Source organism: Falco peregrinus, chromosome 14 (assembly GCF_023634155.1).
Source record: "Falco peregrinus isolate bFalPer1 chromosome 14, bFalPer1.pri, whole genome shotgun sequence".
In the NCBI taxonomy this organism is placed as follows: domain Eukaryota; kingdom Metazoa; phylum Chordata; class Aves; order Falconiformes; family Falconidae; genus Falco; species Falco peregrinus.
The window spans coordinates 164646-188982 of NC_073734.1; the positions used below are offsets into that span (position 1 = coordinate 164646).

The 24337-nt window shown below is 50.8% G+C and overlaps 1 pseudogene; it reads left to right on the plus strand.

Annotated features, from left to right (window-relative positions):
* The window catches only part of LOC129785665 (hydrocephalus-inducing protein homolog), an 80690-nt pseudogene that overhangs the window by 31690 nt on the left and 24663 nt on the right, over positions 1 to 24337 (plus strand).

The window sequence follows — 24337 nt, forward strand, 5'->3', positions numbered from 1 at the left end:
AACGCCAAGGCAGATCACAATGAAATTGCTTACTAATCTGGTGTTGTTCCCTTTCTGAAGGGCAATTACGGGCAAGATCTCAGCAGGTTCTGCTGGGAAGGTCTCCCTCAGATTGGTGCGGCTAGATGAGTTTATACAAGCTGGGGATTGCAAGGCACCGTTGGGAGATCTGGACCTGTGAAAGTTTAGATGTTGTACAACAAAGCAAACGTACAAATGGACGTAGTTGAAAAGCATGTCAGAAGAAGAGCTATTAATAAACCTCCAAACCTTATCTTTCCTGTTTTGTCAGGAGCGGTAGTTATTCATTACAAGGGTAGATCTAACAGGACAAGAATTACCGTAAAGAACAGCTCACAATTAATGGCTAAAAGGCCAAAGTTTAGCCTGCCAGCTTCATCTGTTGGCAGTGGTTTCCGTGTGGCTATTAGTGTGTCAGGGACGTTTCCTTAGCATCTCTTATCTGTAGGCTGCAGGGAACAGCTTAGTGATGTGGACTGAAGTTCAGAGTTCAGGTGAAGCATGGACCTTACATCCCTCTGGGTCTTGGAGAAGCAGGTCTACGTGAGGGATACCAAGCTCCTGCTACATCAGGAACCAAGTTGTCCTGCACGTACAGCGTGGGGTGGGAGGCAGGAGGTGCGGTGTCTGACTTGTGCTCTGTTTCTCAGTCCTGAGAATGAGTCCTGACCTCGGTGGGATCCTCTTCTCTGGTAATTTGAAGATGTGAAGGTATCTACTTTCTCGGGCATCCCCTGAAGTCATCCTCAGGAGTGTCATTCCCATCCCAGCTATCTGAGGGCAGGGGTATGCAGACATGGGGATGGAGTAGGAAGGGCATGGGATGGGAGGTAGTGCTGAAGTGTGGCCCTTAACCGGCAGCTTTTCTGTTCTGGCAATGTTTCTGGTAAAAACAACAAACTAAAAGAGGTGGGGGGGAATTTTTCTGTGCCTTTCCCACAGCAGGCAGTGATCCCCGCCAAGCACCAGCAGAGCCCTGCCCAGTATAACCAGGCACAACCCCCAGCGCAGGTGCAGGGCCATGTAGAGCAGCCCGGTTCTGAGGCTGGCGGCGCCTTGGCTTTCCTCCTCCCTCTCAAAAGCCTCAGGTCCAGCACGTGAACATTGCGGGCCCAATGCTTCCCCATTAGTCACTGGCGATGTTCTTGCTAGTCGTGATGGGAGCAGGTCAGGCCCCCAGTTGCATCAGTGTCTCCTTAATGAGCAGGAACTCCAGCAGTTTCATCAGCTGTCGCTGCTTCCATGAGCGAAGCTCAGCTTGCGCATGGCTCCATTTTTTCTCATTATTTCTGTGGGCTGCACTCCCCAATCACTGTAAAACTCTGCAGAAAATATTTTTAAGGTGACAAATTGACCACCAGCAAAGCACTAAATCCAATAACTTTTGCTTTCTAAGTGAGGCTGTACAAGAGCTGCAAAGCCCAGCTGCTGTTGTGCAGAAACATGTTGCATCTGACTTTTCCCTGAGCATTAAAGGACTGAATTATGTGTCTGTCAGCTGAGAGCTGTTTACCTGGCGACAAATCATAATTGCTCTTGTTAAATCTAAAGTACACCGACACATTTTCATACTATTTCCCACACATTGCACAGAATTTCTCTAGTAGGCCAAGCAAACAGTTACCAAGCCTGGATTACAACCCAGAGCCCCAGACTGCATTGCTTGTGAATACGCAGAAAACCTCCTGTTGAAGGTGCCTTGATATGCTCCTGCTAGCGGTGCTTCATTTAGCTAGAGATTTAATTGTTCAGGCTGTAAATGGGATACTCCTTTTGTGTCTTGTTTTCTTGTTTCTGTATCACTCTAATCTGCCTTTGCACTCGTACAGATTTTTCTTTGCTTAGAACAGCTTTCATTGAAATGCTGATAAAATGTGCCCTTTCTGAGGCAAACCCAGGATGCTTTCAAGGTAAAAAAAAAAAAAAAAAAAGAAAGATAGATTAATTCTGCCAATTAAAGTCTAATTATTCTCCGGTCATTCAAGAATAAACTTCTGTTCTCCCTGTCTGATTTCCAGGCTGTAATCTCACTGGGACAGGTATTGCCTTGACATTTGCATCTCTTGAGGTTTATAGGTGGCAGGAAAAGACGGATTCCTGAGGAACTCAGTGTCAAGTTGTGCATGCAAATAACTCTTGCCATCTCCGTGCCCTTCAAAAACCCTCCTCCGATCGTATCGCTAGCAGTCAGACTCTTGAGCCTTGCTGCAGAAAACTGGATGCAGGGTATGGGGGAGACGAGGTCATTTTATAGCTTAGGATCTTCTGAGGGCTGGAGCTCTTCAGGAGTTGGGTCGGTGGCTCAGTTCCTGGCCCTGTATGTTCTCTTTTTCTGCTGCTGACTGTGGTTTCTTGGCCCCTTGCTAATACAGGTGAGCTGGAGTGAGCTGGACGGCAGAAGGAACGTAGTCCCCAAAGGTCCCACAATAATCCTGATGTGCCTCTCCGTGTTGCAGCCCTTTCTCTGTTGATCCCTCTGCTGGGACTCTTGGGATTGGCGATGCCATGCAAGTAACGGTGGACTTCCACCCAGAGAAGACTGGTGATTATTCCAGGCCCCTGACAGTTCACTATGACACAGGTAAGGTCTGGGCACTGCATGGTGCCCAGTCTCTGCGTCCTTCAAAACAGAGACCTTTCAAAGCAGAAAAATGTTAAGCTTGCTTTGCAGACTACTTCTAAAACCTTTTCTTTCAAAACCTCTGTATGTTTCGGTGCTTAAGTGAGCAGGTAAGGGGCAAAGGCTGCGTGTGCCCTCGTTCTGTGTGGCTGTGTGCCGGTCTCTCCCTGGGGGATGCTGGTGTCGGCTGGGTGCTCTCCACCCAGCACCCCCCATGACTGCCATCTGCCATCATTCCCTGTTGTCCCGGTCACCTTAATTGCCTCTCCAGGTGTATCTCCCCTGTCCCGGCTTTGCCTCAAAGAAAAGTGACAAATAGTTGGTGTTTAGGGGGCTTTTAAAGTGCATCCCCTCAAGCAGGAATGAGGTTTTTTGGAATCGGGTTTTGCTGGGAGTTGCTGAGTCGGAGGCGGGAGGAACCTTGATTCTCCGTTACGGTGTGCATATGCACGTGTGAAGCTTCATTCCTTGGCGGTGCTATGTTTGAAGCGCGACGTGGGAATGCGTGCCTCTGTCAGACTCGCTCCAATGCCGCTGTCTCTTACACATCTGTCCCCTGCACTGCTTCTACGTTGTTTTGCCGCAGAGCCTTGTTCTTTCTTTTTGCCTTCTCCCACAGCTCACGACATCAGGACTAATGCAGCCAGGACTTGAGGGCTCTTGGGATTTGGCAGGAAGAGCTCGCTGCCTCCCGAGATAGGTGTAACATTTATATTAGGCTAGGAGAAGCTGAGGTCAGGCCACAGAAACACCATCAGCTTTACGCTTCACTGAAGAGTAAGCGGGGAATATCTTTAGGAAAAGGCGCCATGTTAGAATGCTTCTGTCGGCCTTGGCTCAGCAGGGGTATGTTGTGGTGCCGAACGAGGCGCTTCCTCAGTTGCGTGAAGGCACTTGGCGTGTGTTTCCTCTCGCCTGAGAGGGAGGTTTGGTTTGTCCCTGTTCCTCAGCGTTGGTCCTTGGAAGTGTGGTGTCCTAACCGAGGGGATACTGTGTGCTGCTTTAGCCCGGCAAAGAGCATTTTAGTTGTCTTGGGTTTGTGGAAGTTACAAATGCTCCTGTATCTTCCAAACACTTATGTAGCCTCACGACTTATTTCATCTTTGTCTAATGTTTTCCAGTTATTGACATATTCACGGAGAATGGTTGATGCTCACTCAGAGGAGCTTATTGTTTTGGGTAACAGTTTCTAGGACGGGTGACTGAAATATCAGCTAGGGAAGCACAAAAACGTGCCTTATTTGTATGCCTATACAGAATCTATAGGATAAAATTCAGAGGGCTAGAATTTCTCTGGGGCAGATGAGCAGTGACAGTGGAGATTAGGGCCGTAGGGTTTATACTTTGTGACGGAACAGAGTGAGCGAATAATTAGGGCCAGGATCTTCGTGGCTTGCTTTGAAAAACCTGAGAGTCTTGTTCTTACTGAAACAGCTGGTTCCCCCATAGTCAATCTTTGCAAAAGTGATTTGTGTGGGTAGGCCACGGGGATAAACTCTCTGCTGGCTCTGAGATGGGTGTTTTCCCAGGAACACGTGCAGCTCCCTGGGAGATGAACCCAGGATTTCATTCCTGCCTGCCAGTACAATGTTGCAGTTATTTTGAAATAAACTACGCATTGCGAAGGAGAGCAAGGGGATAATGAAGGGATTATCTCTCTAGCTTTGAAGCGTACAGGTAAGTGAAAGGCTGCTGAGATGAATTGCTAAAGTGAAGCAGAAACGTGTAATCAATCAGTCTTTCGAGGTGTGGTGCAGAGCTTATTGCAGGAGTAGTGCAGAGCACCAGACAGCGTTCCCTGACCTCGCGTGGCGAGCCCTGGCTAATGTGTCCGGCACCACGGCAGGCTCCCTGTGACGCGCGTACAGAAAGCAGCCGGGTTGCTCTTTCAGAGCCACCAACAGAGTGTTTATTAAGAAGCAGAAGTGCTAAGAGCAAAACAGCAGTTTAAGGTGTTGGGAGGCGTTTCCCTCGCTTGGCTGTGTATCAGTACTGACTTGCTCGCAGGCAGCAGTCGTTCTCAATGGATCACACCCTTCTTAGGGTGACTTACGCAGGATCAGGTGAACATTGCTTAAATTTCTGCTGAAGCTGGGTCAGATCTGTCCCTAGCATTGCTTAAGCAAGCATGGAGCTCTTCCATGTGAACAAGTCACAATTTTTCCCTTAGCGTATGATTTGGTTGATTTAAATTGTGTGTCTTTTGGGCTGGTTAGGAGCACAGGTACTGTCCCCTGGATAGACTGTGTGTGTGGTGGCGGTTCTGTTGCTCCAAATTTATGGATGAGTGTGGAGAAAATGTTTGCTGCTATGAGCGTAATGATTTACAATGAAAACTTGTCCTTCAGTGCTTTACATGCCTAAACTCCTCCTTTTCGCCTGTGTACATGTGTCTGGGTGTGAAAAATCCCAGCTCGTACTGAAATGAGGGTGACTTGGGATGTTCTGGGCTCCAGCATATCCCTGTCCAGCACCTTAACATCAGATTATGGTACTTGAAAGGGTTTCTGAAACCTGCGTGCGAAGCACTCGTACAGCTTTGGAAAAGGTTTCAATACCACTGAAAGTCCTGTCAGTCACTTGGCCTTTCCCAGATGACATTCAGCCCACCCTGTGTGGACCGTGTGGATGTGGGAAAATAAGTTTATGGAGGTAAGTCCTAGTCTCAACCAATCCAGTATTCATGAAGTTTTGATATTCTTTCAGCTGTCAAGTCCTGCTCAAGTGAGATGATGCCCAAGCTGCTTGCCCTGAGTGCTGCTGATTGTACACCAAACCCAGCTTGCTGCAGTAACATTTATTGCAACCTGGCAGCGTAGCACCAGCTTGGTGTGGGAAGGTGAGCTTTGCTCAGGGACACGTGGCTGAGGAGATGCATGACGGGTTCCCAGAGGTGTGCCAGAGGTGCAAAGCAAATCCACCAGTCCAATGCCATCCAAAACAATAACGTCTACGGCAGGTGCTCCATGCAGGTGAAGAAGGCTGCCAGAGACAGGAGGTGCCGGCGAGATGCTTGGAGTTGTGGAAGGAGAATTGCTTCTCTACTCAGAGCTCCCTAAATGCTGACTCACATTAGGCTCCTGTCTCCAACGAGTACTAGTATAGTATGATGGGTGGTCTTCAAGGTGTAGGACCAGATCCTGTGCCTGTATGTGGGTGCCTCCAGTGCCCACTGGCCCTTGTGGCAAGGCGCTACAACACGCTTCTAGCCCAGGGGATCTGTGGTGCGGTATTGAAATTCCTCTGTGCAGTTTTTCCCCATCGGTTGCTGCATCCCTTGGCATCTCTTTGTCAGCACAGAAAACTTCAGTAATTAGCAAAGCACCACTGAGCTTGTGCGTGGCTGACGGACGCTATGTATTGAGATGCTTTTATTGCTGTCAGTAATAAAAGTAGTGATGCGGATGGCTCTCTTTCAGTAGCTCTGTGAGTCTAATGCAGAAGCAAAAGCCTGGGGCAGGATCTCACCCTCTTTGAGGGGGGAGATCAGAACCCATACCCATAGGAGTATTTTAGGAGACAGCACACCCAAGAGGAGGCAGCCCTCAAGCAGAACTGCCTATTCCATTACTCTTCTGTCTCCCCTTGGTTCAGAGCCCCAAAAAGCGGTTTCCCCAGAAGAGAGGTAACGTGTGTGGCTCAGGAGTAGTTCTCGGTGGTTTTGGTCCTGCTGGAAGCCTCCAGCCTTGTGCTAAAAGCCTGCTGAGGAACCGTCTAGGTGTTTGGCAGATGAATACCCTGTTTTCCCTCAACTTCCCACACAGCTTGCAGGAGGGCTGACAGCTGCTGAGCAGGAGCTGTGCTAAAGCAAATCTTGGCTTGTTTGCTGTGGATGGCAGACCCAGGCTCAGAGCATCCTTTGTGGTTCTGCACGCCCAGGGCACAGATGGGGGAGTTCAGCCTCGGCTCCTCAATTGCTTACTTCAAGGGCAGGTAGAAAGTGCGAGCAGGGTCTGATTCTGGCTCCGTGGTTGTTAATCAGAGTGAGTTTTCCTGCGCTGGCTCAGTTCCTATCCCCGTAGGAAGTGGGTGAAGTCATGTCTCCCCTCCTGAGCCCTGGGCAGCAAAACTTGCTCTGTGCCAGATTCAGGTTATTCCTATATGGCAGGAGAGAGCAGCTAAACAGACTTCTTCAGTGCAGCACGCGGGGAGCTGGAGACAATGTGGAGCAGAGCTTGCCTTGCCCTGGGTCAGGGAGGGGTCTGGCTGCCTTGTTCCCCCGCCGCTGAGCTTTGCTGCCTGGCCCTGGAAGCAGGGGGTCCCCAGCACCGTTTCCTCCCCATTGCTGCTTGCTAGGCGTGGGGCAAATGCCAGCAGCCTCGTAGAATCATAGAATGATGGAGGTTGGAAAAGACCTTGAAGATGACCAAGTCCAACTTAACCCCGGATTGCCAAGCCCACCACTAAACTGTGTCCCGAAGCACCACATCTGTGTGTTTGTCAAACGCGTCAGGGGTGGTGATTCCAGCCTGCAGCGTGGAGAAGCAAGCCCTGCCGGAGCCGTCTCCTCCCTGGCAGGCTCCCGCCAGCCCCCCAGTCCCGAAGGCTGGCCAGCAGCTGCTGCTTAGGCTGCCCGCACGCGGGGGGCTGCTGCAGGGGGGTTTGGTACTGAGCACCGGAGAGCTACTGGGATGTGTGGTTTGGGTTGGTCAGTAAGCGTGATGAGCTGGCCTCAGATCTTCCCCTTCCTCTAAGCCAGCACCAACACTTGCACGATAGACAAGATCTCCTTAGGGCAACGTAAGCATAAAAAATAATAACAAAAGAATTTCTTGGGTAGATCTGGAAGAACTGGCTGGGGATCACTGTATTTAGTGCGGCAGCAATGCTCAGGGTGGCAGGGGATGTCAGAAGAGGATCTGGGTCTTCTGCCCTACACAGGACGGCCTGAGCCACTGCCCTGAGATGCCTCTGCCCTTCTCGGTCTAACCACAGGCAGCTTCTCTGTGCTGCAGCAGCCTCTGGAGCTGTGAGTGATAACCGCCAGCTTGAGAAAGCACCGAGGTTTCATCACAAATGGGGGAAGATGAGGCATGAGATCACAGGAAAAATCAAGGCATATGAAACACGATTAATTAGGGAGCTGATGTGGAGCTCTTCAGTCACCTGTGGCACGACAGAGAGTTTGGTGTGGTGTGTTAGAGCCATTTGGGTTTGGTGAAGATGACGGTAACTACAGAACCGGGTGTGCTCGGCTGGCAGCAGGGCAAGCACAGCCTGTGCATCTCGGCCGCGGTGGGAAACTGTGGTAGGGGCTGCATCGCGTTGCAAATGGGCCGAGGGGAATTGTCAGGGGCGCTGCTGACTGCTCAGCTCCTGCACAGATCAGCATGGGGTTCCCAGCCGGGAATGTCGGTGTGTTGGGGTGCTGAATCCCTTTCTTCAGCTGAAATTGATGCTGGGCTTAGCTGGATCAGCTTACGTTGGTAAATGAGGCCACCTCTGCAAGGGCTTGGCGGTGTGTTAGTGGCCACTGTACACACGCAGGAAGCTCATTAAATCCCAGCCCTACGTGTTTATTGATGTTTGAGGCTGAACACCTGTGGGCATCTCAGCTACTCGCAAGAGTAAAACATTACCTTGCTGTGATATTAGTCTGTGGTTTTGTGTAGACTTTGGAGAAGACAACCACCTCTGCATGCCTCTCTTCTCTTTCCTTTAAGAACCCCCTTTCTACCGAAGGTCCTGTCATCTTGCCAGGCTGGCACTGCCATCAGTAGCTTCCAGGAACTTGTTTGAAAACAAAATGAAAATCCTATTGGCTTAGCCTCTAGATCAAGCCTTTGTCTTTTCTCTCTGCAAACCCACGGATGGATGTGGATAGGCAGCAGGGTTTAGCTGAAGTTCAGCCCTTGCTGTGTTGCGTTTCACGTTCCTGAGATCACTCAGATTGCTGAGCCCTTGCGGTTTGTACTGACTCCAGCCAGAGCAGAGGAGGCTCAGGACTTGCCAAAAGTCTCAGTTTTGGCTGTTTTGTTCATCCCCAGAAGCAGACTTCCATGTGACGCCGCCTATCCCATTCTTAGCCTGTGAAGGATATCTGGAGAATGTAGTTTTCATCTCTTTGCAGGGCATCCTGGACTGCAGCTTGTCTCTTCTATCATCAGTGGAAATCACTAGTATGTTCTTAGGTGCCATGAACCCTGGATGCGTTTTGGGGCAGAACTGACCATTCATTAGTCTCCTTTCCTGGTGGATCAATCAACGTCTGCTGAGAAGCAGAAGAGTAGCTTGAAGGGTGATTGATATATGAAGTGGCGTATTAAGCATGTCTTTGCCAGGCAATCAGAATGAAGGTTCCTGCCCTGTTTTTCCCCATGGGCCAAAAGCAGTGTTTCAGTGATCAGCAACCCCAGCGTATCATGGCTGTAGTACCAATAATGATTATATATAGCCCACGGCATCCTGGATATGCGGCAGCGCTGTCTTGTGTTATCCAACAGTTTCATTGTCCTTTCAGTCCATTCTGTGAGGCTCCGTCACACTGGGCAGCACAAAGGCTCTGTGCTGGCTCCCAGATATTCCTGCGCTGGAGTATTTCATCCTGTAAGAAAGCCAACAGCCCTTCCTAAGCACAGTGCGGAGGAGGTAATGGGGAATCCTTTGGGTGCTCCATTACAGGAGGATGCACAACAAGGAGCCTGGTGGAAAGCAAGGTGACTCCTAAGTGCAGGAGAGCCGTCTGAAGAGCCTGCGACCTGTCCCGTAGACGCTGTGGCTGGTCATTGCTCTCCATCTGCCTTTTCCTGCCCATCTGTTGTCTCACGGTGGCTTGCAGTGCTCTGGGGTAGCAGATCCTTTCCTTGCGATGGGCTGCATGGGCTCAGAGGGGGCGTTGCTGGGGGCTTTAGCTGTTGACAGCATCAGCTGTGGCAGCAGTGATGATTAGGGTGCCCTGAGCTTTGTTGTAGCCTGGGCAATGGTCCTGTAGAAACCCCTGTGCTGGCAGCAGTTATTTAATGGTGAGGTTTATAAACAAGCTGCTCCTAGGGCTGGAGTAACTAGCACGATGGTTTTAATGATGTCTGAAGGTAGCTCATGAGCACTGCCTCAGAGAAGCACTTAAAAATGACTGTCGCTGCCCTGTGTTTTGCTCTAGTGCTGGAAATACGAGCGTGGGGACTGACAGGTGGCCTTTGTCAGAGACCCAGCACACTTTGTAGGTGATGCCATTAGCTTCCTGACAGCAAAACAGCTCAGAGCAGCGCTCCTGGCTCTGACCGAGGTAGCTCTGTGGGAGGTGCAGCCAAAAGCATATGGTGGGGAGGGCTGGATCCCGCCGCAGGGGACTCCTCTTGCTTTCCAGAGATCGTTAGCCTGGTGAAGTGACTCCCTTCTCCGGTGGTGAAGTGGTACCAGCAGACCTTTGCATGCTGTTTGAAAAACCAGAATATGCTGGTGATGGTGAGGCAGTTGGGTATCGTGATAGTAGCAGGAGCAAAAGAACTGCTCAAAGGGTCGATGTGGAGGTACAATGACACTTCTGAGTGAAGAGCTCGGCTTTCGTTGCTTGCTTGTATTTTCAGTGAAAAAGCAGCAGGACCTGTCTCTTTTAGAAGAGGTGAGAGCCAGGCATAGTTTTCTGACAAACTGGGCAAATTAACTTAAACTTGCTTTCCCTGTTACCCAAATATTCTGAACCTGACTGTCATGCACTCCTAAAAAGGTTTAAAATCCAAATTCAGCGAGGAGGGAGTTACAGGGATAGAGGGAGAATATTACGGTGAGGACGAAAGGCAGCAGAGTGCTGTTTTGTTTCTCTTCAGTCTAATCCATCTGGCTACCAGCTTCCTAATATTTAGAGCAGTAATCGATGGAGGAAGGTACTGGCTGTTGAATGCTGGGAACGCATTCTTCATAAAACCTGAAATTTGTTTTGAAATCTTGTTCAAGGGTTTGCTTAATATTCGGAAAGATATTTTAGCTCCTCTGTAAATTCCCTCTCCTCCTGCACAACAGGCCCCCCAGAGGATGACCCAGTGCTGGGTTTCTTACTTTCAGATAGTTAAAAGTTACCATGATGTGCTAAGATACCGGTGGCCATAGCCATGCAGATGGATGCTGGAATAAAACACGGTGGTGTTCCCGCTGTCTCAGAGAGCATCGCTCAGGAGTGCACAGCCCAAAGCACCTGCTCTACTGCTGTGTAAGAAGCCTCTCTTTTAATTTCAAGTTCAGGTGTTGCTTTGTTCAGGTTGCAGAGTGAGCTGTGTCCTGCTGTCTCTGGGAAATACGTCAAAAGCGTGTAAGAATGAGAGAGCTGACAGCCTGTAATAAGATCATCGTGTTGTGTAAGTAACGATAGGGCAGGTACGTCTGGATTCAGTAAATGTGCTTTCATGGCAGCAAAGCATCCCAAAGCACAGACCCACGGACATTACCCCATCAGGTGAAATACCTAGGGCTACATTGCTGGTACAGTACAGAGATTGTTTTGTTGTTGTTTTTTTCTTTTCCTCCAGACTTATATATTAAACCATCAAGAGTCTTAAATAAATGTCACATCTGATTTGGCACCCAGGCCATGAAGCCTGCAGCTGCCCTGGGCCAACCCTGACAGCTCTGCTGTGTCAGTTTATCTGCCTGGCAGAAAGACCTGCTGCTCCCTCCTGACTTGCTGGCGTCTGCACGCTCTCGTCTGTACCGGGAGGTTTGTGGGTTTACACAGTCAGCACGATGCCAGATCCTTCTCTCTGTGGTAGAAGGTGCTCCGGCAAAGCCCTCCAGCCTTCAGAAGCGTCCTCGGTGCCTGCAGCCGGGAGTGTAAGTGCTCTCCAGGAGAGCAGCGGTAGGGGATGCTTAGCAAAGCGTGTAGAAGCAGGCAGTGCATATGCTTTCTCCCTCGTGGGCCTTGGAGGCAGCATTTTTCTGTGCTGGAGGCTTTATTCACGTCTTTGTTTAATCGCTTCTGATGGTTTTACCTTCCAAGCCTTTGTCCAGTTGCTTTGTGGATTTATAGCGATGAGCGCCTGTAGGCACCTATGGCAGTACGTTCCAAAGGAAGGAATATTCCTTGGAAAAGTACTAGTACTACTTTTCTCTAATTTTGACTAATACCATTTCAGGCCCTCGGGTTCCTGTTTTACAACAAATTGTGACAACTTTTTCCTCGTTCACTTTTTCCCAGGCCATTCATACTTCTACAAACCTACCTATGTCCTGTGTGGTTTCTAGGTTGAGGAATCCTGTTCAGTCTTCGTATAGAAGCTGCTCTGTACTTCGGAGAAGGGCAGAAAGAACGATTAAATTTCAAAGGCTTCAGGTTGGTTTTTAAGATCAGAACTATTCCCATTATTTCAAGACCCACCTGGCCATGGGTTTAGACAGGGAGATCATGATAGTTTTCGTGGAGTTCATTTTGCAGTACTTTGTTGTCTCGTAGAGCATTTTTCATGTCATGTTTCCATGAACCCGAGTTGTACATGCTCAAAGCACTGTGCATGTCTCCCATTTCTTGGGTCCTGCTTCCTCTGCTTGCCAACGTACGCCGAGGATTCAGCGGAGGGGGGAGGCAGTGCTTATAAAGCACACCTGCCTCTGTAATGCTTCTGAACCTCAGTTATTTTTCTACGCTAAGTTGTCCGTTCCAGAAAGCAGGCTGTCCAGTCATTGGAGACGTCGCTGTTTCTCTCGCAACATAACTCATCTCTGGCCACGAATCCCTCCCACTCCTCCTGGGCTCCCTTAAGAGCAGAGAAGTTGAGGTTATACAGGCACGAAGGCTGAACTCTCCATGTGTGGAGGTGAGGGAATGGCTGCAGAGATCTGTTTGAAGGGTGATTCATTCCCAACCTCCCTCCAAGAGAGGGGCTCTCTTTCTCCTGGCACGGCTGTGATTCGCCGCATTGTGTCTGCCTTAGGGTTTAAGGAGTCCGTGTAGGACACCGCCAGCTCTCCCCCGTGCTGTTGCGTGGCCGCCTTGGAAAGGCAGGTCCATCCCCTGGCTGCCTTGCTGTAACCCGTGCAGCGAGGAGAAGGCTCTGCCTCGGCAGGGGGATGCTCTCCAGGGATGGCCGGGTCGCTGCCCTTCTCAGCTGGGGCTGGCTCTGAGGCTTTAAACACGCTCCACAGAAGTGCCATTTCGACGGAGAATGTCTCGTGTTTGTGGTTTGCTTCTCACCTGGAAACCCTCACCTGCAACAGGCAGAGTAGGCTCGGTGCTCAAGTTTGAGATGGTTGACTCCCAGGAGTTGCTTGGTTGGGAAGAATGAAGGTTTGGAAGCTCTGGCAGTGAGGGACGCTTTGGTGGGGGTCTCTTCTGGAGGGTGAAGTGCTGGCGGGTGCTCCAGCAAGACTCCAGGCGTTAATCGGCTGCTGTGTGCAGCCAGGGGCTCTCTCCTCTTCGGTCTGAGGTGGAAAGCAAAGGCGTGCTCGCTCGGGTTGTGGGACAGCTTGGGAATACTCGGTGCAGACTTGCACGCTCAGGCACAGGCACCGACAGGCTCCAGGCAGAAGAAATGGGCTTGCAGGGCTGTGATGGGCAGGTTGGCGTGGGCCGTGCCCCACCAGTCTCGTTCCGACCTGTCTGCACAGACACACAGCAAGTGAGGGTGCTGCTGCTCCAACACAGTGAAGTTCTCATCTGCGTCCCATCCTGCCGTGGGCTGTCACTTTGCTTGCCTCCCTCTTCTGCCTGCATGCCCCAGGCACCTTGGCTTGTTGGCAACAAGGGATCAGGAGAGACACAACCCCGGTGGCGTGCTTGCAGGAGACTCTGGGCGAGCCGTGACCGAGGTGGGACTCCTGAGAGTCACCTGAACGACTCAGATGCAGAATTCCCTGGGACCCGAGTGGGATGGCAACCCAAAGGCCACCTGGGCACATCTGAAAAAGTCCCCCTGTAGACAGGGTCACCTTGGGGATAAATCTTCACAAGCCCACCCAGAAATAAGGTGCTTAAGGTGGTGTCCAGGACATCCTCGTGCTGTACACATGCAGCTATCAGGCTGTGATAAAGGTATTGATCTGTGGAACTGCTAATACAGCTAAAGGCTGTGACACTTCTGTTCCCTGTGGCTTCCTCTGTTCCTTGTACTCCCATCAGCAAGGGCGATGAGCAAAGTCTCGCTTTTGCTTTGTTCCAGGTGAAGATATTCACACAAGCCTTCATGGAGCCGCTGAAGATGTCAACATCAGGCTAGACAGGAACTCCTTGACAGCTGGGAAGACCTACATCACGCTGTCAAACCACAGATCCGTGGTCATCCACAATCGGAGTAAAGTCATAGCCCACTCCAGTGGAAGGCTTTTGTTAGTCAAGAAGGGGAGGATCAGGAGAACCTGAGGTTCGTTGGGAAGATTCATTTCAGTAAGACAGGCTGCCCAAGGGTAAAACTAACGTACGGCCTCAGAGGGATGTTGGTGCTTTTTTGAATGGCGTAGGACAAGTAAACCATCCACGACACCAGGGTGTCCCCCCCTGGGCTTCAGGGTAATGGAGCTCAGTGCTTCCCATTCCGGTTCCATCCATGTTCCAGCTCATGTTTTGGGGAGGAAAGGTTGCATTTCCTCGGAGAGCAAATTCCCGTCTGTGGGAGCCCTAAGTCAGTGAGGCCAGGTCCCTGGGCTCGCAGAGGGTCTGTGAGGCTGAGGAAGGTGTCGGCACTCCTTACCTGGGACTGCGTTGAGCGGTAGCACCTAACAGCTGCAGGCAGCGTACCTGTTGTGATATTCACTGCAGTTTCTTCCCCTCCAGCTTTGATAAGATGGCAACCTTCTTCAGCCTTCTTGTCCAGTAGTGCGCAGGGCAGGGTGCTTTGCTGGCCCCGAACGTTGAGGCCATCCGGCTGTAGGATGCTGAATTGCCTTGCGCTGTCCCGGCTTCGAGCACAACGAGGTATCCCTGCCCCTTCTCCGGGGCTCGGAGAGTTCGGAGGTGGAGGGTTCTGCGGGGAAGGCAGGGCAGCACAGGACTTGGAAGTGCCTTTGGGCGTCAGCACCTGTGTCTTCGTGGTGCTGAGAGGTGGGGCAGGCTCTCCACAGGGTGTCTCTGAAGCTTTGAAATTCCGTTTGGGGCAGCAGGGAAACACTTCTAGCCCAAGGGGATGCACTGGAAAAGACACTTAGAAGCTGGGGTGATTTAGGGAGTCCTTGTGTGCCTTCTCAGAGTTGAATGGCTGTAGGTGTATAGGAGTTAGTCTGAACCCAGAGCTGGTCAGGAAACTGCCTTCAGCTGGAGAACTTTTTGAGGGCTTCTGAGCAAATAAAGTTCAGTGTAATTAGGTCAGAAATGCCTTGAAGGCCAAAACTAGTTTTCCACTCTTCTCTGTTTTTAATTGCGCAGTGTGTGACTTCTGTGCAAGATCAGTGTGTTAACAGAAAAAGTCTCATGACCTTCTCTTAGTACGTCCCTGCGCCATTCTTTTAGCATCTCTTCCCACCTGCCTATCTCAGATGGGACCCTGAGTGATCCTCTCTCCCCTCAGAAGCAACCAGGTTTCCCCACAGTTAACTTCAACCCATTTTTTTCCAATGGCACTTGATCTTATGCCAGCTCGTGTTCTGTACTCTGAGCAGAGTGCTTTGTTCTTCCTTACTTGCAGTCTTAGGGGTGGTCATAGCTCCGAGGCCACTGTCCTGCTGTAGCAGAAGCTTTTGAGATGTCAGAGCAGAGAGGACTTGTACAATGGGAGGAGGCAGTTCAGCACCCTGCGCTTGGCTGTCACCCCAAAAGACCTGGATCATCACAAGGTCTACCCAGGGGTTTGCTCTGTCTCCCTCCTGCAGGACTTTCTGGGATTCAACAATGGAATTATTGTCTGTTGATGAAGGCTTAGTTGAGGGTTGCTCATCTTGGTGCCTGGAAGCCCCCCTCATGCACAGCGCTGTAGGTCAGCCGTGGAAAAACATTTCTCATGACACTCCACAGGGAGCAAGCCAAAGAAAGTATTTTTGGCACTGGTGACAGCATTTGCCCGAGGCTCTGTCTGCGTGCTGCTAGTAATGTCCATGGCTGTGTTTCCTTTCTAAATGTATTGGAATTTAGCTGGGTGGTGATTGCGGTCCTGTTTATACCACGTTGCCCTGATGTGCTGTGTATGGAGCCTTCCCCTCATCCCCCTCGAGTAGTCACCTGCTGGTCCTTGGTGGCCAGGGGACTGGAGCGTGAAGGGGGCACATCCACGTGCCAGCTGGGAAGCAAGTGCTCTGCAGCAGTGCTCCCTTCTCACCTCTCGGTTGCGAGCTTTAAACACTAGAATGATTGCTGCTACAACTACCAACTAAGGGAGAGGTGACCTGTGTCAAAGCTCTGTGGAGAAGGCCAAAAAGAGAAAAATGTTGAAGTGGTTCAAGGCTGGATGTAAGGGTTTGCATTCAGAGATGCTGGTCCTGCCTTCGTTATTGGGTGATGCTAGGCAAAGTCCCTTCACCTCTCGGGGCCTCTGTCTTCATGCATATAAACCCATTAATTTCACTGAAGTCATGCAATGCCTGAAAGTCCGTGAGTTGGCTTTTCAAATGCTCTGGGATCCTCTGCTGGATGGCAGTGTAGGCAGTGGAGCAGATCTAGTTTGCTTATCCCTGCCAGTCCAAAAGGGAAGGTAAAAAAGAGTGATGCTGGTAACCTGCAGCTGAATCCCAGCTGCTCTCCCCTTGCCAGCGAAGCACTGCAGTGTGTGCTCCTTCATCTTCATCCATCTCCCCGAGCACCTCTACGGGAGGAAAAGCCATCTGAGGGTGTTGGTGGGTTGTCCATTAGTCGTGGCAGTAGCTTTGAGCCAGGAGGCTCTCCTGAGGGCTGCTAGCTTTCACAAACCTCCTCTTAGCTCGTGAGTGTGGCGTAAAACTACCTGCCGTGCCAGCGAACAAGTGATAACCTGATCTGCTTGGGACCCCGTGGCTTGGGGTCAGCCCCTTGCTGAGCTGCTCCTGCTGTTCCTCCCCCCGTGCGTGGCTGCTCCTGCGCTTACGCGACAGTCTCTGCAGATATGTTGTTTATTAAATGATCTGCTTGGTTTGTGTCTCCCCATGGCTGCAGGCGCTGTCGCAGGCTGCAGAAGCAGGAGGAGAATGAGAGGGATTCTTTTCTCAAGCAGCGTGCAATGGACCCCACGCTCCAAGAACGCCTTTCCCTTCTCTCCCGTGCCTTCCAGAACCAGAGGGCAAAGGTGCGAGAAGACTCTATGCTTTTCTCCAGTGATATTTTTGCCATTGAGCCGGTGGTAAGTGATAGCTGAGAACCTCTCTTCCTCCTCCTCCTCCTCCCTGAATGAGGTCACTTGGCAGATACCCGCATCAGCGTCTTGATGTGCCGAGAGGGAAGACATGAGGTTTCTAGTGAGGCTGGGAGAGGTTGTTGCAAAAAGCGTTTCTAAACAGTGAGGTCCTGGCAGGCGGCGAGAGCCTGCCTAAAGCTGAGCTCTGCTGCAAGGGCTATAAATTAAGGGCACTTCATAAGTGTCCTTACAGTGTTCAGGGGTACTGATTATTATATATAAGGGCAGGCCTTACACGTAGCGTATGGGGATTAACCATGGGCATTAGTTCACCTATTGAAGAATGAAAAGGTCCTCTATGGAAAGGAGGCCAAGTTCAGCCCGTTTAATCACGGAAAGACCAATCCCTTCATATAATCTGGATTTATACCATGTGTGACTCTCCCTCCCAGCATCGTCTGTGAGCCTGCACGCAAGGCTGGCAGCTTTAAACGAACTTTTTGAGTTTCATTGCAGACTTGGAGAAAACTTTTTGCTTTTGCGTTTGCGCAATCAAAACCTCATGTCCTTCAATGAAACAGAGCCCTGACTCTGAGTATTTGCATGGTCTGAGATGAAGAATGCCTGCTGCCTGAGCAATGCAAAATCCCTTCTCATCCTGTTGCAAACGCTAGAATAATCTGAGCCTCTTCTTTCTTTTATAGTAGGTGAAACGATTTTTTTTTTTTTTTAAGGAAGGGGATCTTGTTCTCTTCTTGGTTACTCCCATAGCCCGAATGAGGCTGAGAGCCCCCCATGTGAGCACAGCTGCAGTTTCACACCACTGCAGCTGAGAGCAGCATGATGGGACCAAGAGCCTGTGTCAGAGCAGCGGGGGTATTGCAGAGAGCGGGAGCCGATCACCTGAGCTGTGCCAGCTGGTTTTGGAGCATGTCCCAGGGCTCCTGCTTCATTACAACTGGGCTAGGTCTCCATAACGAGCTTAACCTGCTCTTGGGCTCCTGAAGTGCATTAGGGTGAGGTCCAGCAGCCTGGCTGCCCGCTGAGTCCTGGTGCTCCGTGTAGCGCTGTACGGACCCAGAGTGTAGCCTGGCCTCAAGTCTCGAGTGGAAACCTTTCCTGAATGGCTGTGTTGATGTTACAGTTGGCTTAGGACTGGGTGTAAGTGGGATACTACAGGAGTCGTTCCCCTCCTGGCTGGTTCAGCATTATCAGTCTTTAGATTTCCATTAATTCCATGATTTATGGAACAATGGGTTTCACATTCATAGTTTTGCTGATGTCTGTCTTCCCCCCTGGCGTACGGGTGTCTTCACATCAAATGTTAGTCTTTTTTCCTATCAAATGTAAAATCTAAAAATCCACTGCTGCTGACTTCCACAACCTTCTCCCCGGTGAGAGTCCCGTAACTTCTAGCGTGGACAGAGACCCTTCTTGCAGCACCGTGTAAATCTGCTGGAGGGGCCCCACCAGAGCTGGGACCTTGCTGCCTCGGACCTTCTGGCCAAAAGCGGCGGCTGCTCTTCCCACCTATCACCTGTGGTGCCTGGGAGCACCCTATAGAAAGAATCAAACCCTTGGAACAAGTGGCTGGAGGTTCCCAGAGGTTAGGAGGCCGCTGGAGGGACGATAGCCTTGGAAAGGCTCTCTGGGCAGGGTGGCTTTGCAGGGTTTGTGCAGCAGCTTTGCTGTGTAAGCGGGCCGTTAGCTGCCAGGGGTTGCTCTCAGTGGAAGCTGCAGCAGGCTGTTTCAGCCTGTATAAGGTTAACTTGCTGATGAAAATAATAAGAGAAAAGAGGAGGAGCGGTTTTGCAGTCAGCCTGTGACCATGAACGTTTTGAGCAGCCGTCCAAGCCTGTGGGAAACAAGCTGTTCTGTAACTCTGACTTCCTGAGTGCGTCTCGAAGTTGATTTATTTTTGCAAAGACGCATGGTATGTCAGCAGAAGCATCTGTGGTAGAAGCCCAGGTGGCTCTCAAAGGACAAAGTCCTTGCTTTTTGCTGCACCTTCCCCACCACAGCTTAGCTGTAAGTCACAGTACAGACACGTGGGAGCTGACTCCTTGGAAATGGAAACCAGAGGAAAGGGAGGAAAAGGATTTGTAATCATTGCTCTTACCTTGACAAGTCATCACTGTCTTGTCATTGCCTGGTAGCGACTCCTCAGTGCCACGTGTCAGCTCTGAGCCGATGGAGGTGGTCTTCAAGATGTGCAGGTTACGCAAGTGCTACTGCTGTTGGTGCAGAGGTTGGGCCAGGAGATAACAGCGATATTTGTTCCTGCAAACGTCCACCTCAGCTGAGGTGCCCAGCTGGTCCCCATCCAAATGAGAGGGGACTGCAGAGCACTTTGGTTTTTGGCAGAAGGCGCCATCTCCAGTGGGAGCTATGGTCCATCCCTCCGCTCGCTGTGGGTTCGGTTATTGATGGGAAGGGGCAGATACTGGCTTTGGCGCTGCCTTTTCCCTGAGTGCCCTGAACTAACAGGATGCACTTTGGGGAGTCACTTCAGTACTTGTGTTGCCAGCTCTGCCTTTGGGGGTTTTGGTGTGCTTTGAGCAGTGATTTCCTTTCCATGGATCACCTTCTCCCTCCACCAAACAAAGCAGGCCGACAGTTGGTGGTGCCCCACTTTCCAAGACCAGCTTTTTCCTTTTCAGGCTGGTGGAGGTTGAGGAGATTCGCATTATTTAGGGGCTGAGGGAGGGGAAATAGGATCTGCATCTATTTATGGTTGGTCTCCTTATTGAGGTCACTTCTGTAGCGGTGAGTCATGGTGTGCCGTCCCCTCGGGTATCACGTTGGCATATGCTGTAGCAAAGCCAGGGCACAACAGCAGGAGTTTTTGTGCTGGATCATCATACATCCACCGTCTGTATTTTATGCCACCTGCCAGCTGCAGCCTGCCTGAGGCTGACATTAAGCCAGCAGTGTTGCAATATCGTGTTCACAGCACTGCATAGTTGCATTTCTGTCCTGGCAAGCATCCACGGTAGTTTTCCATGATCTGACTCAACTGCCATCTTACGGAGAATATGCTAGCCGCGGCAGACCGCTGGCTCCTGCCGTGTCCTAGGGCTGGTACGCCTATGTAGCAGTAGCCCGCAAGGGTGAGTAGTGAAGTGTATCCTTTTAACCAGCAATTCTTTCTTCCCCGTGGGGTAGCAGGAATGTGAGGAACCTTTCCAACAGCCTATTTTCATTTCCCAGGAGAAATAGGTCACAATATTTTCCAGTTTTATGGTCTGACATACAGCAGTAATGAAGGGAGAAATGACAAAGGTTTCCCAAAACAGTCATGTCCTTCACAATTTTTTTTTTAGCCACAGAATAGTAGAATAATGTGTAACTGATGATTTCTTCTTGCCCTCTCCCTTTGAGTCAAACAGTCTGGCGTGCAGCTTCACTGACAATACAGGGAAGCTGATTGTGGACGTACTGCCTGAAGTTTCTGTCCAAATACGTTGAATCCTGGAGAATGGTGATTTCATGTCAGAAGCTCAAGAGGTTTGAGTCTGTTAACTGCTGGTGCAGGTTTTCTTGGGAGTGAGGATATGAGTGCAAGGCTCCATCAATAATGCTGCGTTAGGATTGTTGCAGAGAGCTGTGCGGGTGCATATGAATGGATGGGTTGTGTTGCTCGTCCGTAGGCTTGTCTCCTCTGATGCCTTAGAGCAGTCTCATCTGACTGTGCCTTGGGATCCAGCAGCACCCTGGATGTAGGGAGATATGTCCCTTACCAGGATCTTACTGCACCACTGACTGGCTTCCTGGAGCATGGCAGGACATCTGGTGAGTTATACAGCGTACAGAGAGATGCCAGCAACACTGCAGCAATCACCGTGGTCTCGGTGGTGTTGGGCAAATCATCCCGCTGGGGCCTCGGCCGCTGGGAATAACACCTGCAGGGACCCATCGCCACTCCCTCGCTGTTTGAAGATTTACGCTTGCAGGGTTCTCCCAGGTTCTTGCTGAAGCTGGATTTTTTTTGTGCAGCGGAAGTTCACCATTTTGGTGTTCGGTTTGGGTTATTTTGAGCCAGGATCACATTCTAGTGTCAGAGAAATGCCACGTGGGCACTGACCCAGCTCCGGTTCCGCTTCCGACAGCAGCGGTGATGCAGGAACGGGAGGAGGCCAGGACAACTAGGGCTTTGTGTCATGGGCAATGTCTCATACCCCCTGTGGAGACCTGCAGGCAGCTGGAGCAGATTGCAAAGCCCTGATATTCCTCTTCTGCCAGTTGTTGCCTGCAAGCAGAGGGAGGCTTGGACAGTGAGCCCTGGCCGGGGTAGCCAGCCCTGACGGGACCTTGCCTTTGTTTGTGAGCTGGTTTACAGATCTCTTCTGCAATGATGAAGGCAGGCATGGTTTTCTTTCTTTCTATCTTTGTAACTAAGAATGGAAAAATCCATTTGACTTGCTAAATCTCTTCTGATCTGAGAAGACGTGTTCACATGGCTGTAGTGACACAGGGATATAAGGGAAGGTTTGGAGGGAAACCGTATCTTTTCTTTAGGTCAGCTGGCACTTCTGAAGAGATCCTTGATATGCTGAAGCCAGCCAGTTTAGTTCCTTTATTATAGCCCTAATTAAAAAAAAAAAAAAAAAAGGCAAGCCTTTACCGGGTGCTAGTAAAGGTAAGGGACTTAATTTTTTTCACAGCTGCTTCCAAAGTCTTACACATTTTGTAAGTGTTGTTTGCTCCTTGCTCATCATTGATGCTCTAAATAAAGGCTTACAGGGCTGTGGTTGAAAACAAGAAACGTAACGTTTGAAGGTAAATGGTTTGTTGTCTCCTGTCTTAGGAGGGAGATGTCTGGCCAAATTCTTCAGTTGAAATTTACGTGATCTTCAAACCCCGAGAAGCCAGAGTGTATCAACAGTCTGCTGCGACATCTCAGGTACAGCTCCTTTCTCCTCCTCCTGCTACCCACAGCAAAGGCGAGGCACAAATACTCTTCCAGCCCAGTTGGTTCCCACGGAATTCCTAGGAAGAGCCGGTGGTCAGCAGGGCAGTGCCAGCACCTTCCTGCTGTCCCTGTGGCTCCCAGCTGGTCTGTGCAGAGCCAGGGCTTAGCGCGCCTGGCTCCGACCGCTGATCCCAGAGCAGCCAAAGCAGCGAGCTTTCATACCATGCATTCGTTGTGCTGCAAGGTGTTTGTAAAGGCAGAGAGGTACTCGCAGAAGAGCTTTGGTGGACGAGCACTAAGCCCCTATAGACCTCCAGGATGAGCCTTTATTACGTGGATGCACCATCGGGCTCCTGAGGCGGTAGGAGCTGAGTGAAACGTGCTCCCTGCCCCTGGGTCACCTCCCGCTCTCCAGGCGCTGCCAGACCGTAGTGGCTGAGCCCTGCTGAGCGCAGGGTGTCTGTGAACGTGCCACACGTGTGCTGCTGTCCCTGCGTGGGAATCGTCACCTCGTGGCTCAAGTCTCTGCTTCATCTGGGTCGCGTGTTACAGGGCTCGCTGTCCTCAGCAGGGTGAGCACCCTCCCCAGAAGTCAGAGTGCGAGCAGCCTGCTAGACAAGCTTTATGCTCCTCCCGGCTGACAGAAGTGCTGTCAGGTCTTTTTCTGGGAGCGGTTATCACTGACCCACCGAGTTATGCCGCCTTTGCCCTTACAGAGGTGATGGCCTTGCTGTGCTGGCACGGGGCAGGGAATGCTTGCAGCAAGCTCCGTGGTTCAGGTTACCTTGTCCTTCCTCTCCGTCCGTGTGGTGCTGCTTGAGGTGTTTTTCAGGAGTGGGAGGTCCCTGTCAGATTTCCATCCAGGGAACGCTCTGGTTTTCCCCATCTAAGAGGAAGGAGGTGCGAGGCCCGTGGTCCCCAGCAGCCAGGCTCCCGTTCTGGAGGGTGCTGAGATCACTAACCCAGCTGCTTCGAGCCATTCCTTACTGCTCCAAGCTGACAGATACAAAGGCCATGAAACAGCTTTTTATTGATACGGTAATTGCGCAGGGTTTACTTGGCAAATGCCACCTACAGTAATTAACCAGGGCTCGTGTTAACAAACCGCCTTCCTGGCCGCCAGCTGCAGTTGTTAGAGCTGTGGAAGGAAAGGGTTGATTTAAAAAGTTGCTCCCAAGGGAATCCTGGCTCAGCGCTGTGCTCCTGGCCCTGGGATTTTTGCTGTGGTGGTGGGGCTGTCCATCACTTTGCTGCAGGGATCTCCAGGGGTTGTGCCTGGAGAGCTTTTGTTGTTGTTGTGGCAGAGAAATAGGAAAATTACTTACGTGCAACCTGGGAGTTACAGGAAATAGAGCTGGGCAAGCGATCGGTGTTTAGAAAGAGGAGCCTGCTCTGGAAAAACCCTCGTGGTCCCTCAGGAGATCTGAACTCTTCCATGGGCCCCTTGGGAGAGGACCTCAAGGAGGTCACCTACCCCCCATCCCTCACAAAACAGAGCTGAGCCGCTGTATCGTCAGGGTGGAGACTGTCCCAGGGTGCAAAAAGAGTTTAAAGAAGAAACCCGTGATCTTTAACTAGGGAGTCATTAATTTTGCTTCTTGGCGACTCTGAGCAGTGTGACTGCCTTCCTCGTGCATTTGCATGCCAGTCACAGATCCCTTTGGAGGACGATTTGCAGACAGCGTGTGCCCCTTGCAGGGAATATTTAGAAGCTTTGCCCTAGTGCAGCACTGTGAAATTGCAGTTGGATCTCGAGCCCCACGGGGAAGTGGCTGGCCTCCATGTGTGTTTTTGCAGTTGCCTCCATAAATCGCTTAGCCGAACGCTTCTGGACCAGGTGATTTACAGAACTCATCAGCACTGTGCAACTTGCAAAGCCAGCGGTTAAGAAGTGGTTTGAAATTTGTTTTGTTTAAGCTCAAAATGAACTTTCTTAGTTATTCATGCAAATAAAGCCATGGCTCTTGAGTGCTGGAAGGAAGCACGTGGTGGGGGGGCTCAATCACCTAAAATTCTTTTTTTGTTGTTTTTTTCTGGATATGGAAATGTACTGGGTTACATCTGATTTCTTCCAAAACCCATTTCTAAGCCGCTTTTGCAGGGAGAAGCAAAATCCTAAGTGCTGATCCCTCCTTCACTTTCCGTGTCCTACATCGTGTAAAGCTGGATCTCTGTGTTGATGTGGTTGGTTGAGAATCACGTTCAAAACCAAGCTCAAAACCTGGGGACGTTCCGTGGGCAAAAAAAACGAGTGCCAGAAAGCAGCAGAAGTTAGGGACTTGGGAAACAGTTCTGTGCTGTTGGGCCACCCACACCCCTGTTTCTTTGAATGCCGAGCTGTAATCCCTCCATGATGTGCCAAGGTGTTAACCCGACTGAGATCCGAATTCTCACTCCACAGAACCAGGTGTGGCTTTGGGACTGAGGACAAGGAGGCTGCGGCCCCTCCATGCCCTGGTCCATGTGCTCTGGGACATGCTGTGGTGGGAGCATCACACGGTCCCAGCCTGGGGCACCCAGGCCTTGGCCAGCGGCTGGGTGCTCCTGGAAGCCCCAGCTGCTAGCGAGGAGCGGGACATACTCTCTTTTTTCTTTCTTTTTCTCTCGGCTGTCCTGAATGGTCTGTAT